This window comes from Scylla paramamosain, chromosome 5, assembly GCF_035594125.1.
Source record: "Scylla paramamosain isolate STU-SP2022 chromosome 5, ASM3559412v1, whole genome shotgun sequence".
Taxonomy (NCBI): domain Eukaryota; kingdom Metazoa; phylum Arthropoda; class Malacostraca; order Decapoda; family Portunidae; genus Scylla; species Scylla paramamosain.
This window is the reverse complement of record NC_087155.1, coordinates 17,186,009-17,201,256: the sequence shown is the minus strand read 5'-3', so window position 1 is coordinate 17,201,256 and position 15,248 is coordinate 17,186,009. Positions and strand designations below refer to the sequence as shown.

The window sequence follows — 15,248 nt, the reverse complement described above, 5'->3', positions numbered from 1 at the left end:
CAAAAAGAGTGAATCGTTCTACTCTCATATTCATTGATTTCTGAATCCTTTTCGTATCCAGCAAATGTAAACTTCCGATCAGTACTTTTGCACTTAAATTCGTAATGATATATAAAAGGAGGACTGAAAACACGCACATGACTAATTGTTCACTATTTACAAAAGCTTAAGTGAAAATACATAAGTTATCCTGAATATTCATGATAGAAAACGTTCTCGTCCCTGTTGCGGCGTTCATTTTCTGTTACGGCGTTGGGATGGTCTGTGCGGCGCTTGCGGGGTGAACCAGTATTGATCTGGAATTCAGTTGACCTCATCCTCTGAAACCTTATCCTGCTATCGATATTACACGCCTTCCTATGGGCAGGTGTGTGTTTCTGGGCAGTGCCACAGCGACCTGTACTGGCAGATTTAGTGAGCGCCGCGGGAGACAAGGTACGGTCTCCCCCCGCTGCTGCACCCGGCAAAATGTACGCTGGCAACTGAGCCTCAAATTGTTTCGTTCTGTCGAGGTACTCATGGCTCTCCGACATTCAAACCCGAACGCAATGTAAACACACGCAGTTTTCAAGTACTGAGGCTAAAATACTCACACGCAAGAAGTCACGGACATGTAGACACGCAAACTATTAAGCTACAAGACACAATGATGCTTCAAAACAGGACCTGACGCTTCCATATGGACAGGCCCGGGCAACGTGGCGGTAGAGGTGGCACTGAGCGAAATGCAACGCCAGCGGGGACACAGTTTAGTGGAGAAAAGGGGAACAGTCTGAGCATGTTGGGTGCCGCGTGCAGTTCAGCTGAGTGAGGACAAGTGTGCGAGCGGGTGAGCGAGCGAGGGAGGGAGGGCAAGGCAGTAGTGACAGGGTGTGTGTGTGTGACAGTCAGTGGTGGGGTCGAGGCGGTCGCTGGTGGTGACTGTAGTGAATGACAGAGGCGGTGGCAGTTCTTGTAGGCTAGGCGTGGAGGAGGAGGAGGTGGTTACTGTTTGACGGTGTGGTGGTGAGGTGAGCTGTGGTGTGTGCAGTGTGGTAGCTGGCGCTCTTGTGATGCGGTAGTGTGCTGGTGGTGATGTAAACACTCCCTTCTTCCTTCCCTCCCTCCACACTCACTCACCCATCCCCCCGCGACGTGACATCAAAGTAGTGGTAATGCAGGCGATGCAGCGAAGAAGTACAGTAGTAAAAGAAGTTAGAGGCAAACTCTCGGCTACAGTTCTTGTTATCTTCCCTCTCTTCTCACTTGACATTAAGCGAAGCGTCGATATTTTCCCAAGTGCGGCAGAATCTCTCTCTCTCTCTCTCTCTCTCTCTCTCTCTCTCTCTCTCTCTCTCTCTCTCTCTCTCTCTCTCTCTCTCCAAAATACTGACTGACCTATATACCACCACCACCACTACCACAGCCAGAGCAACAACAAACTACAACTATAGAGTGCCTTGAGTTAGCTTTATGTGTGTGTGTGTGTGTGTGTGTGTGTGTGTGTGTGTGTGTGTGTGTGTATGTCCTTGACGTACTGGGTGACCACGGAAGCGTAATTGAGTTGGAACAGTGTGATGTAATTATATGTTTCCAAGTCTCTCTCTCTCTCTCTCTCTCTCTCTCTCTCTCTCTCTCTCTCTCTCTCTCTCTCTCTCTGTTTCCATATGTTCCCGCCATGGCACCCAAATATCCTCATTTCATTCTTTATTTCTTCATATAGCTATAAAATCTCAATATGTTCTGTTAATTGTACACTTTTCATCCGTCATCTGGAGTTCTGTATGTCATATAACTCCCTGATTTCTTATTTGAACTCTGTCGCTCTGATCTGGCTTCGATTTGTCTCCCCTTCTCACAACAGTTCCATTTACCCTCCCATCACATTTCATCGTACTTAAGCCTTAACGCTCCTTTTTTTCCCTTCCGACCCTTTATCCTCTTCATCCTCCACATGTGTCCCTCGCCCATTCCTTCGTCGGTAAAAAAGATGAGGCAAAAAATTCTTGAGCACCAGCTTGCCAGAGGGGACGACTCGGCGCCTTTTCATAGCGAGATAGCAAGTGACGAGTAGTATTGTTGTGGCTGGCCAGGGGCGTCCGGCCACCTCGCTAAGGGACCTCCCGCTGTGAGATCCTCATAGTCTGAACGTGACGGCGCGAATCAGCAACGTGACCACCACCGCCACTGCCATCATCGCTACCACCAGTGCGCCGGAGTGAAGACCTCGGGGAGGGCGCCGCGTGTCCCCTCGGCGGTGGTGTGGTAGTGTGTGCGCGGGCTGGTGGCGGCAGTGCTGTGCCTGGTGGGTGCCGGGGTGGAGGAACCGCCACTTGATACACCGGCTTGACTGGACTGAGCCGAACACTCGCGAAGTTAGGCGTATTGTGTGTTGTTCATCTATCTACTGAATGAATGATTTGTTCGCTAATGTATTTTCCTGTGACGCATTTTTAAGGTGAAAAGTTGCGGTGGAAAAGTTAAGTTTTAGTGGAACACGCCACATTGCTGGTGAACATCTGCATAATTGCGGCACGAAAACTTAACGTGTTATTCATATTCATTAAATCTTCGGTGTTACTTTCATGCATACTTTTAAATAATTTGTAAATATCATACACTGTGCATTCTTTTGCCATGTCCACCATCTTGGGTCTGTCACGTGCACGCGGTTCAGTGAGCGTTGTGCAGACTTGGTGCTGACCACCTGAACCTTCTCTCCACCCAGCCTGGAAAAATGTAACTGAAGCCTCAGGAAACACGGCTGGTGAATCATGCGAGTGCCCGGTGCCCGTGTGCGTGCGTGTCTCCGCCTCTAGACGCCCCGCGTCCCTAGACCACGCCCAGGATGGTGCGGGTGCTGGTGGTCCTGAGGGGCGGCTACCCATGGGGGTTCCGCATGCAAGGGGGAGGAGACCGGCCCCTGGTGGTGAGCAAGGTGAGTAAGGCTGTGCATGTTTTTCCCTAATGTATATTGTGTGATCAAGTCTTGCAATGGACCACCTCATCTTACGCCACCTCGCCTCAGCCCTGCTCTCATTATTGATGAAAATGTATATTGGGTATACACTGCTGTATTCAAAATTTTATTCAATTTATAGTTCCTGTGCTTTCATGGGAATAACGAACAGACGTTAATGGCTGGAGTCAGCGGTGGGCGAAGTGGAGTAAGGTCACGTCAGGTCAGGATCCTTCTAACCTTGACATGATATCACGTTTTCACTTGTTTAATAATGGCTGGGAACACGAGTACATGCATTGACAGGAACTACGGAAATAATAATGTATAAATGTAAATAAATGGAGAAGAATAAGTGGAAAGACGATGTAATGACTATGTAACAGCACTTGCTAAAAATATGTTGGCTATTTTGGCATCTGAGGGAAGCTGCTTGAAGGAGAGAGGAGGGGATTAGCTGCAACTCTCGCATATTACACAAGGGAAGCAGACGAGAGCAGCCAGGAACACGGGGGAACAGGAGGAATGGGGGAGGAGGGAGGAGCGGACACAGAGAGCATGTACAGAGTGAAGAACGTGTGAGAGGAGTTGTTGGCCATGTACGGGCAGGGAGAGAGAGAGAGAGAGAGAGAGAGAGAGAGAGAGAGAGAGAGAGAGAGAGAGAGAGAGAGAGAGAGAGAGTGAGAGAGATTTACATGATGCAACTTTTGATTTTTTGCATAACCCGTCTATAATATTTTCAGAAGTCATCCATAACGTTACTATGGAAGCGCATCGTTAGCTCTGTAAATTGGCTTGCATTTGCCTTCATTATACTAACCATTGTGAGAGAACCAAGAATGTTCATGGTCTCTCTCTCTCTCTCTCTCTCTCTCTCTCTCTCTCTCTCTCTCTCTCTCTCTCTCTCTCTCTCTCTCTCTCTTCCAACATTTCTGAGAATCTTCTTGTCTTTCCCTCACTCCGTCTTTATTGTTTTCCATGTTACGCATATCAGTCATCTCTCTCTCTCTCTCTCTCTCTCTCTCTCTCTCTCTCTCTCTCTCTCTCTCTCTCTCTGTTCCCCTCGTACTTCCGCGAAATGGCGCGCTACTCCTTTATTTCTTCTCTTTCATGTGTACACATTCTCTCTCTCTCTCTCTCTCTCTCTCTCTCTCTCTCTCTCTCTCTCTCTCTCTCTCTCTCTTTCCCTCTCTCTCGAGGAAAGAATCGCGAGGCTGGGCTGCGGGAGTGCCGGGCGTGATGGGCTTGGGATGGGGTGGGGTGGGGGTCGGGGGGAAGTGGAGGTGCCTTGCGTCGTTAGTGGCCGGGGCGGGTGGGTCGTGGTGGCCGGGGTAGCGGGGGAACGGGGGTGGCAGGGGGGAAGGTTGGTGGGATGTCTGCGTTCCCTTGGTGGCGGGGGGTGAGGGGGCGCGGGGAGAGAGGGATTTAGGGTGTCTGGCTGGGGTGCCGCGGCTTCTCAGGCCACAGACTTTATGGGAGTATGAATTACCGAAGAAATATTGGTATGAAGGAGGGAACGTGACGCTAAAACAAAAGTCCCGCGGTAATTGTGAACACGCTGGGAGGATCTGACGTTGTGGATGACCTTTGGGTAATTAATTATCAGGGAGAAAATGACATTCAGCCCTCCCACGCTGTGTCATCGGTGCCTCGCGGATCACTCGGCGCTGCTTACAGGTGGAAAAAAAGGTGTGAATGATTCAGTAGGTAATAGGAAGGCCGCGTCCTACCACAGTGCGTGCGGCGCCTCCTGTCACGCTACGTAGCCAGGTGCTGGACACTGTTGCTTCTCTACGGATGTTAATGTCATGTTCCTGTGCTGATGTAAGGTTCATGCCAGGAAAAAGAACTTAAATACTGACGGAAAAGTATTTGTGTATGTGAAAATATTTAATAAAAATGGTCGGTAGCCCTTTCTCTGTCTGTCCGTCTGTCTATCAGTCTCTCTCTCTCTCTCTCTCTCTCTCTCTCTCTCTCTCTCTCTCTCTCTCTCTCTCTCTCTCTCTCTCTCTCTCTCTCTTCTCTCTCTCTCTATACATATATACACACACACACACACACACACACACACACACACACACACACACACACACACACACACACACACACACACACACACACTTACACACACACATAATACATAAGCTACCTCCTGAGCAGTAGTATTGGACGAGTGAGTTGTTCAAATTCTGTATTCTTAACATGACTGGCAATATAAAGGAAATGAGAGTCATGTACATTGAGCCTGCGAAGCTAATCGGTGTATAAATTTATTTCATCATGCCATTGTTGCCAGCCAGGGATAATGGCGGGGCGGGAGGGCAAGATGAGCCCGAGGAGGATGTCCGAATAGGGAGGCGAGTGTTGGAGCGGCGAGGGGCGCGCTGCTCACCTGTCCCGCCCTTGGGGTGCTTCATTGAAGCTGTTTGTTAGTGCTGGCCCAGGTGTGTGTGTGTGTGAGAGAGAGAGAGAGAGAGAGAGAGAGAGAGAGAGAGAGAGAGAGAGAGAGAGAGAGAGAGAGAGAGAGAGAGAGCAATTACAGCGGTTTAGGGCATCATTACTGAATATATGTGAAGGAAAGCATCGATACAAACAAGTATATTATACGTACGAGTACAATAACTCACCAGCAACATCCCCCGACAGGAAAAGAAAAAAAAGAAACATAAATCAAGGTTACAATCTCGTCCCTCCGCTATCAGTGCAGGAGGTTCAAGCCTTTCCATTGCATCCTCACTACCTTAACAGAGAGAAGCGTCACCATGGAGGGAAGGAAGCCATTAGTCTTATCAGTCATTCTTCACAGCGGTAAATGAAGCCCGAAGGTTTTACTGACACTCAGAGGGAGGGAAGCGATCAGGCACAAAAAATAAAGAGAAATAAAAGGGCAGAGGATAGTGATTGAAAAAGGGGTAAAAAAATAGTTTGTTAGGTAGAACGGAACGCACGCCACTCACGCCACGTACACTCGCACGCTATTCTCTTGTCCGTGACTGTGTGTGTGTGTGTGTGTGTGTGTGTGTGTGTGTATACCTTCCGTCTATCTGTCTATCTTTATCCTTTCGGTATATATACATATATTTATGATTGCTGAGGTGGACATATAGAGGAAAGAAAACAAAGGAGTCTCTCTCTCTTCCGTCCATCCTTTCATCCATCTACATCTGTATCTGTGTCTGTCGAAGTGGATATAGAAGGAAAAAGGAAAACGATGAAGAACTTTCCTTCATTCTCTCTCTATTTCTTTCTCTTCCATCCATCCATCCATCTATCTTTACTCTTTCTGTATATCTAAGCATATTTGTGCCTTTCTGCGTCTGTCGCGGTGTGTTAGAGTCAGAAAGCAAAGGAATACGTTTCTTCACTCTTTCTGTCACTCTTTCTCTCTTCCATCTATCCACGTATCTATCTTTACCCACTTTTTACTCTTTCTATCTTCGTCTGGCGAGGTTGATACAGAGAGAGAGGAAAACAAAGAGGAACGTACCTTCTTTCTCTATCATAGTGTCCCTTCTCTTTAATGCAAGACCGTCATGAACAACAGTAGAAGTAGTGAGGGAAGGAGGTATCATGAGTAGTGGTGCTTGGTGGTGGTAGTAGAATGGTGGTGGTGGTGGTGATTATATATGACAGTAGTAGTGGTGATTATAATGACGTCAATGATAATAGTGATACAAGTATGATAGTATTAGTATTGGTGTTTGTTATAGTAGCAAAAGTAGTAGGTTTAGTTGTATTGGTAGTAGATTTAGTGGTAGTAGTTTTAGTGGTAGTAGTTTAGTAGTAGAAGTAGTAGTAGTAGTAGTAGTAGTAGTAGTAGTAGTAGTATCATGAAATTATATAGTACATATGTTTAATCTGCAGTTCTCTTTAATTCTTCCCATTCCTTCGCTCACCTCCACCCAACTCTCTCTCTTTCTCTCTCTCTCTCTCTCTCTCTCTCTCTCTCTCTCTCTCTCTCTCTCTCTCTCTCTCTCTCTCTCTCTCTGTTCTACCTCCAATGTGAAAGATAAAAGGCATGCAATTTCCCAGTGTCCACCAGTTGGCTTGCAATTTTCCGCATTCCCTTCGGTCTTCTTACACTCCTTCCTTTTACAACGAGTGGAACCAATTGGCCACTCTCGACCTCGCTCTCCTTTCCTATCTTTTGTCCCTCGACCCACATGTATTTTTTTTTTATTATCTTTTCTCTTGTTATAAAGTCGAGGTATTAAAGCATTCTTGGTGATGTTTTCAACTTGGTGTGATTTGAGTGTTAATTTATTGGTTTTGATTTTTTTTAGCGTCGTATGTAATTCGTAGTTCAATTTTCCTTCAGTAGCAACGTGGAAATGCTAAAACATTCATGGTGATGCATTTAGTTTAGTGTGTTATGTGTGTTATTTTCTTGGTTTCTTGCTTATATTTTCATTTTAGTGTATTTTAAGTATTATCATATTGGTATCGGTTCCTTTGGGTTTAGCGGATCATTCTTAGGTTAATATTTCGTTCAGTAGTAACGCTGAAGTATCAAAATATTCCTGGTTGTACTTTCATTCTGGTCTCATTCATGTGTTATTTTATTGGTTTGGATTCCTTTGGGCCTTGTGGTTATCCTTAGTTCAGTTCCTTCCGTTGGTATAAATGGCACGATTTGTCCTACGCAGCAGATCGCATTGCCTCTCATGAACGCATTCTAATTTCATGGTTTGTTTCATTAATGGCTTTCGTTTTGTCCGCTTCCTTGTGATACTCTCTTGCACTTAATTCGTTCCCTCCTTGTGAATTGTCCCGTTTGTCTAGTATGTACTGAGTTGAAGGTAAGTCTATGAAAATATATGGAAGGAATACGACTGTCTCTCCCTTTTGTACACTCAAGACTGGAATACTTTTTATAGTTTTTTTTTTTTGTGTGCACCATTTTTGAGTCTTGCGAGTTTCTAAGACTATTTCAAGTTAAAAAAAATAATGAAAAAAATGATTCCTCCTTTAGAACACTTAGAAATGGATTGAATTTTTGTGTTTTCTACTTTTTTTTTTTTTATATAATTTGAACCGTCTTTGAGGTCCCAGGAGTGTCTAAGGCAATTTCAAGTTCAAAGTTTCGATTATCACGAACTCTATGGCTAAAAAACTACAATTCACGAGGCAGAGAGAGAGAGAGAGAGAGAGAGAGAGAGAGAGAGAGAGAGAGAGAGAGAGAGAGAGAGAGACCAGGACCCATCCATAGATTTCATCATCACCTGGTAGCTATTTCTTAATCATTTCATTCTTGTATTTAATTTAGTACTCCGCCTAACTTGTATATTTGATCAGCCCCATTGTGATCTCTACTTGCTTTTATTACATTTTCCTTTCCTTGATCAAGTTTTCGATCAGTAAAACTAATTTCTCCTCAGGATATACGATAATGCATTTTTCTTTTTTGTTTTCCTCCCGTCGACGTCATTCTCTCTAAGTTTTCTCTTTACTTCAGCTTTAGGTCTGTTCTTTTCTCTGGTTTGAAGATGAGACGGTCTCTTGAGAAAGATTTTTACTCTCTCTCTCTCTCTCTCTCTCTCTCTCTCTCTCTCTCTCTCTCTCTCTCTCTCTCTCTCTCTCTCTCTCTCACTAGGAGCAGGTGAGTCTTGTGCTCTAAGCCTCCTTCTCAGGGTGAAACAGGATTCTTGACGTATTTTTAATTACCTTTTATCTAAAAATATCCAGAAATCTCTCTCTCTCTCTCTCTCTCTCTCTCTCTCTCTCTCTCTCTCTCTCTCTCTCTCTCTCTCTCTCTCTCTCTCTCTCTCTCTCTCTCTCTCTCTCTCTCTCTCTCTCTCTTTGTATTCTATTCATAAATAATAATAATAATAATAATGCTAGCTAAAAGCGGCAAATCTAGACTTGAGTTTAGAATCAAATAATTTTTGTTATCGAGAAAATAGCATCCCCGTGTTGTACTCAGACCTTAATAACAACACCGCGTAATCTCCCTCTTGCTGAGCCGGACGGGGGCGTATATTAAACTAACGACGTGCTGCTGGGGAGAGTAAAGCATTCATGAATGGGAGTATGGTGTGTGGCAGGCGGCATATGGTAGGTTGAGTGGCCGGTGATCCTCGTACAAAACTAAGAATCACATTATGAAACACTTCTGCCCGCAGTTTGACTACATTCAAAAGGACACTGGTTTTCAAGTGCATTTTTAATGTTCTAGTGGCAGGTTAACAAGATTTCTACAATATTAACTGGAGAAACGCTCTTAAGAAGCTAGCTAATCATCTCTGGCGCCTTTGAAACTAGTCGTGCTGGGTTTGCAGTCACTTGGTACTGGGTGGATGGTACTCAGGTCATATAGGCCACATGTCAGATGATCCTCAAGACAGATCGGCCATAACTCCATAGCTCCCGTCGCGGTGAGAGAGCAAAGCGTTTCTGAATATGGATGAAAAGTGTATCATTGTTAATTCAATTCCTTTGGTCAATATAAGTTGCCTGATTTGTCTTATGCGGTACACGACATTTCCCTTTCATGTACGTATTCTAATTTCATGGTTAATTTCCGTAATGGGGTTCTGTTTTGTCGGTTTTTTTTTTCATACGTGTTCCTCTGTTTAATTAATTTTGCCGTTGTGGATTGTCTTTTTTTTCCTTTATACTGCATTATAAACTAATTCACTGACTAGTAAAGGCAATATGGTGTTACTTCATTGTAGGAGCTGCCTTGTATAGTGCAATTGGTCTTTTTCGTCTCTATCTTACGTTCTTATGTTTTTTTTTATTGGGATACTACGAAGTGATTTAATTCGGTTAAAGTAAAACTGCAAACACAGAAAGGTTTGAATTCCTCCACCACTTTGGTATTGGTGGTGTCTTTTAAAACTGTGAACTAAACTTGCTCCGGACGATTTTGTTATGTTTGCAAAGCCATAAAAGTACAAACTTAATTTCCAGTAATTGAATTCTTATACATTACTTTTGGTGAGTGGTATATTTAGTTTCATCAGTATTGTGTGTCCTCGTGGGCGTATATTTCTGATTCTTTTCTCTTTCTCTATTTCGCCATCGGTTTCTTGAACGTAATGTATATTTAATAGCATGAATGTTTTGTGTCCTCGTATGTGTATTTTTCAGTTTGTTAATTCCTTTTTTTCCTACTTTCCTTCTTTCCTTCCCTCCTTTCCCTCCTTCTTTCCTTTTTTTCTTTCCTTGTTAAACTATTGGAGATCTTGACCATTACAAACCCTCACTGCTCCGTCCCTCCCTGTCCGTGGCATCTCGTGCATACAGGTGAAGGCTGCACACTCTCCCCTTTGCCACTGATGCATCTGTTAATTAGCGTAGATAATGTTATATAAATGAAGAGGAGTTGTTGTTTCTCCTAAAGTTTGCCTTGTTAAGACTTTTTAAACAGTTGAGTGTAGATTAGTACGTGTAATTTAGACCGGCTTAACAACTTTACGTGGAAATTATTAGCGGGAGCTCGTATTAGTAGCACGCACACACACACGTACACCCACCCACCCTCCCTCCCACACACACACACACACACACACACACACACACACACACACACAGTTTGTATATCTAACACTGTAAACACCCTCTAGTTGTCAGGTATCCAAAAGGCAGGTTTTAAAAGGTTACTAGAAAGAAAGGAGTGAAGAGAGGGAACGGGAGAGGGGAGAAGGAATGCGGCGAGGTGCTGCACGAAAGAGGAAGCCGAAGGGGAAGGAATGAGGGTTGTGAGGGGAAAGAAGGGGAAGGAGAGAGGAGAAGTTAGTACTCAGAAGGGGTGGGTGAACTGCAGATGAAAAGGTGATACTATATTTACATGTAACGTGTGTGTGTGAGTGTGAGAGAGAGAGAGAGAGAGAGAGAGAGAGAGAGAGAGAGAGAGAGAGAGAGAGAGAGAGAGAGAGAGAGAGAGAGAGAGAGAGAGAGAGAGAGAGAGAGACTTTTCCTCCTCTTAATATATTTTGAAACATTATAAATTATATCAAGTAATTGGTAGAAAAAAGCAGTATGTTTTCTCTCATCTCTTCGTTCTTTCTTCAAACATGACAATAATGCTGTTAATAAAATGTATAACTTACCACAACCACTACAACTAAGACAAGAAACACCACCACCGTAGCTACCACCACCACTGCCACCACCGTTACCACTACTAACAACAACACGAACAAAAGTAACAAGAGCAAACTAATATTAAGTCAGAATCTGAGTCTCGGCATATACACGTATTGCAGCCTCGTGTTTTGAGTTCGCCAGAACATAAAAGAGGCGCATTAGCATTGAATTCACAGCGATGCTCAATGTATATGATGACGTGTGAGTCGAGGGAATTTACATGTTGATTGCAAGACACGTGGTAGTGGCTCTTTGTGCAGTGGTGCGAGAGAGAGAGAGAGAGAGAGAGAGAGAGAGAGAGAGAGAGAGAGAGAGAGAGAGAGAGAGAGAGAGAGAGAGAGAGAGAGAGAGAGAGAGAGCAATGTTTAGTCTTTATATTCAACGAAGGATTGTAATATAAAAAAAAAAAAATCGTTGAACATTGTTCTTTTTCATGTTTTCATCTTACCTATGACATTTACCTGCGTCTAAAGTAGTTGTGGAGGTTTAGTGATAGCAGCAGCAGCAGCAGCAGCAGCAGCAGCAGCAGCAGCAGCAGGAGTAGTAGTAGTAGTAGTAGTAGTAGTAGTAGTAGTAGTAGTAGTAGTAGTAGTAGTAGTAGTGAAAGGACAATACTCTAAAACAACACACACACACACACACACACACACACACACACACACACACACACACACACACACACACACACACACACACACACACACAACACAACACAACACAACACAACACAGCACAACACAACAGACACACACTCACACAAAAATAACCACAAATACTTTCTTTTCCTTTCCGTTCGTCACAATTTCATTTTTCCTTCCTTGGGCATTTCTTGTCCTCACTCCTCCCTCACACAGTTCCTTACCCTTACACGTCCCTCACCAAGACACCACATTAGGGAGACACTTTTTACCAACCTAAAAACGACCCGAGAATAAAAAAAATTGAATAACGGAGAACATCAATTTGAAGACGTTAAGAGTTCATTATCCTGACAACTCTTACGTTTTTCTGCTTCACGTGGTACACTTCATGCAATTTCAGAGGATCAGTGGCTTCCTGTGGCCAGCAGTGAATATTAAATTCATACGGCGGAGAATTACAAGGTTCAGGGGAGAAAAATCAAGCACACGTCAATAAGGTGTTGAAATATTCGTGCGCCAGAGGTCATTCACACCCCTCTGCTTCTTTTTGGCTGTGTGTGGTTGTATTGCGACTTCCGTGTGTTCGGTGCTTGGGTGTTGCTTTTCATGTTTATTAGGTTGTTAAACAGGTGTGTTTATTCGCTCATGTGTTCACGTGTGTGTGTGTGTGTGTGTGTGTGTGTGTGTGTGTGTGTGTGTGTGTGTGTGTGTGATGACTTACAGCAAAAAGTACAACATCAACTTGGTGATTTACAATATAACTGTGTGTTTGTGTGTGTGTGTGTGTGTGTGTGTGTGTGTGTGTGTGATCACGCTCACGCCCTCACTCTTACCTGCGTGACGAGAACTCAGGTGTGACGGAATGGACAGGTATTTTGCATGCTTTTTTCTCCCCTTCATTTCCGTAGTACCAAGCATTTTCGTGGCGACGGGGCGGGTGTTGTGGGGTGAGGGGGGAAAGGTAGGTTGGGGGGAGGAGGGAGGGAAAGGTGGAAGGGCGGTGTCACGCTATTCTTTTCTTTTTACCTGTCTGGCCCAGTGTTTGTCTATGCACGTATACGCGGTCCAGGGCAGACAAGGTAACGAGACACACGCGGAATATGGAAAGTCGTTGGAGTGAACTGAAGTGGAAGGGGATGGAAGGAATGGAAAGGTAGTTAGTTAGTGGAGGGCTTTGTCTTACTGTGTCCGCCAGTGGTGTCCGTCTATGGAACTGTCCTGTGTTTCTACCCTCTCTCTCTCTCTCTCTCCCTCCCTCTCTCTCTCTCTCTCTCTCTCTCTCTCTCTCTCTCTCTCTCTCTCTCTCTTGCAAGAAATATCAAATAACACGCCTGGAAAAATTGTTGAGGAGTAGGAGAAAAACGAAGGAAAGGAGAAAGAGGAGGAGGACGAAGAGAAGAAAGAAGAGAAGGAGGAGGAAAGTTGCATGCCAGGGACGACTAAACAAAAGCATATCTACATCTTGTCCAGCCGTTTGAATTTTGCCGCCAGACACACATTCTCCTATATTATTCTGGGGTGGGTGCGCTGTTCACGTTTTCCTTGTCCGGCGCAGCGCAGCACAGGTCCGGGAGGCATGCAAACTATATGGCGCTTGGTATAATACGATAGCGGATGACTGGCGGGTTTGGTAAAGAGACGGGAAGCGTGGAATCTGAAGGGAGGTGCTTTTATTGTTCTTTATTTTTTATTTTTATTTTCATGTATTAGATTAGAATTTGATGCGATTATTGGTTTAGTTTGGGGCGCATTGTGGTATTTTTTTTTCCTTGTTGAACTAAAATAAATGAAAGTCTTTTGAGTTTTCCGTATATTGTAATGGAGATAAGTCATGCTTTTTGCCGGTAATTGCTCTTATGTTTACGTTATTGGAGGGAGAAAAGTTTGTATTTGTAATCTTCATTGCTCTATTTCTCTCTCTCTCCCTGATTGCGCAAAAAAAGATACAACAAAAAACTCGTTGGCCATTTATAGCAAAGGTAACGTACGATGATGCTATAGTGAAGAGATAGAAAAATCATATCCTTGTTTCATAATCTTCGCTGCTCTATTTTCCTCCTTCTTGCAGCAACGATATCGAGAAAATGCCCCATAGAGTGACTCACGGCAGAGTTAACCGATATAGATATTATATTTGGGAGAGTAAAGAAATTACTTCCCTTGTCTTCCCAATCTTCACTGCTCTAATTTTCTCCTTATTAAACGAAAAATATAAGGAAAATATCCCATGAAGTGACTCACAACGGAGTTTACTTATGCAAATGTTATCATGAAGAGAAAGAAAAAAAAATCACCTTTTTTTCGTTATCTTCACTGCTCTATTTTCATCCTTATTACGCGAAAACTTTAGAGAAAATATCCCATTTAGTAACCCAAAGCAGAGTTTACGTATTATGTAAATGTAATAATGAAGCGAGAGAGAGAGAGAGAGAGAGAGAGAGAGAGAGAGAGAGAGAGAGAGAGAGAGAGAGAGAGAGAGAGAGAGAGAGAGAGAGAGAAAACAAAAATCCCCATTGTTCATAATCTTCACTGCCATATATTCTTCTTATTCCACGAATGATATAGACAAAATGCCACATCAAGTCACCACAAAATAGTTTACTTATACAAATATTATAATGAAGAGACACACACACACACACACAAAAAAAAAAAAAAAAGGAAAATCACCTTTGCTCGTAATGTCCACCGTCTCCTTTATCCACTATAATGAAGAGAGACAAAAAAAAAAAAAATCACCTTTGTTCGTAATCTCCACTGCTTTCTTTATCTACTCCATCTTAAAGGCCTTCTATCTCACCCCAGCGAACCGCCACACCTTACTTGTTGTCGGCATAACCTTGCCCAGACTCTTCCCGTGCAAAATTGGCTTAGACGCGACCAAGGTGCCTCTTATAAACACACCTTGCTGGGCCATACGTCACCTGGGCCCTGATTGCTCTCCCCCACTCAGGTAATTTTAGCTCTGGTAGTGTGTGCGTATATGTATGCGTGTGTGTAGGTGGAGGGTGGGTGTGGGTGGTGGTGATGGAATAGAGAGGGTGGAGAGAGGCAAAGGATGTGTTGTGGTGTAGGTGTAGTGTGGAAGGATTTAACGTTTTGGTGTCTAGAGAGAGAGAGAGAGAGAGAGAGAGAGAGAGAGAGAGAGAGAGAGAGAGAGAGAGAGAGAGAGAGAGAGAGAGAGAGAGAGAGAGAGAGAGAGTTTTACCATCAATATAGGTAAAGAAAACACACGTAATAGCGAAAAAAAAAAGAAAAGAGAAAAATCGTAAGTCGAAGAAAGACAAGGTACTAATGCAACAAAACAGTTCATAAAAGAAGGGATGATGTTACAAAACCGCCTCGCAAAACAGTGCATCGACATCAGATATCTCGAGGTTAGACAAAGGCGAACAGTCTCGGATTACTGTCATAGAGAAGGAAGTGAAGGAGGAAAGGGATAAAGAAAAGTAAAGGTACACCATGATTTACTGAGATCAGAAGGAACCTTTGAAGTGAAATATTTGGAAATCACGAGATGGAGGAGAAGGAAGAGGAGGAGGAGGAAGAGGAGGAGGAGGAGGAGAAGGAGGAGAAAA

The 15,248-nt window shown here is 43.9% G+C and overlaps 1 long non-coding RNA gene across 1 annotated transcript; it reads left to right on the top strand.

The window, feature by feature from the left end:
• Positions 1-619: 619 nt before the first annotated feature.
• On the top strand, positions 620-2,560 carry LOC135100600 (uncharacterized). The gene is made up of 2 exons (XR_010268810.1): positions 620-829; positions 2,438-2,560. It is a non-coding gene; the product is annotated as an uncharacterized LOC135100600 (long non-coding RNA).
• Positions 2,561-15,248: the final 12,688 nt, after the last annotated feature.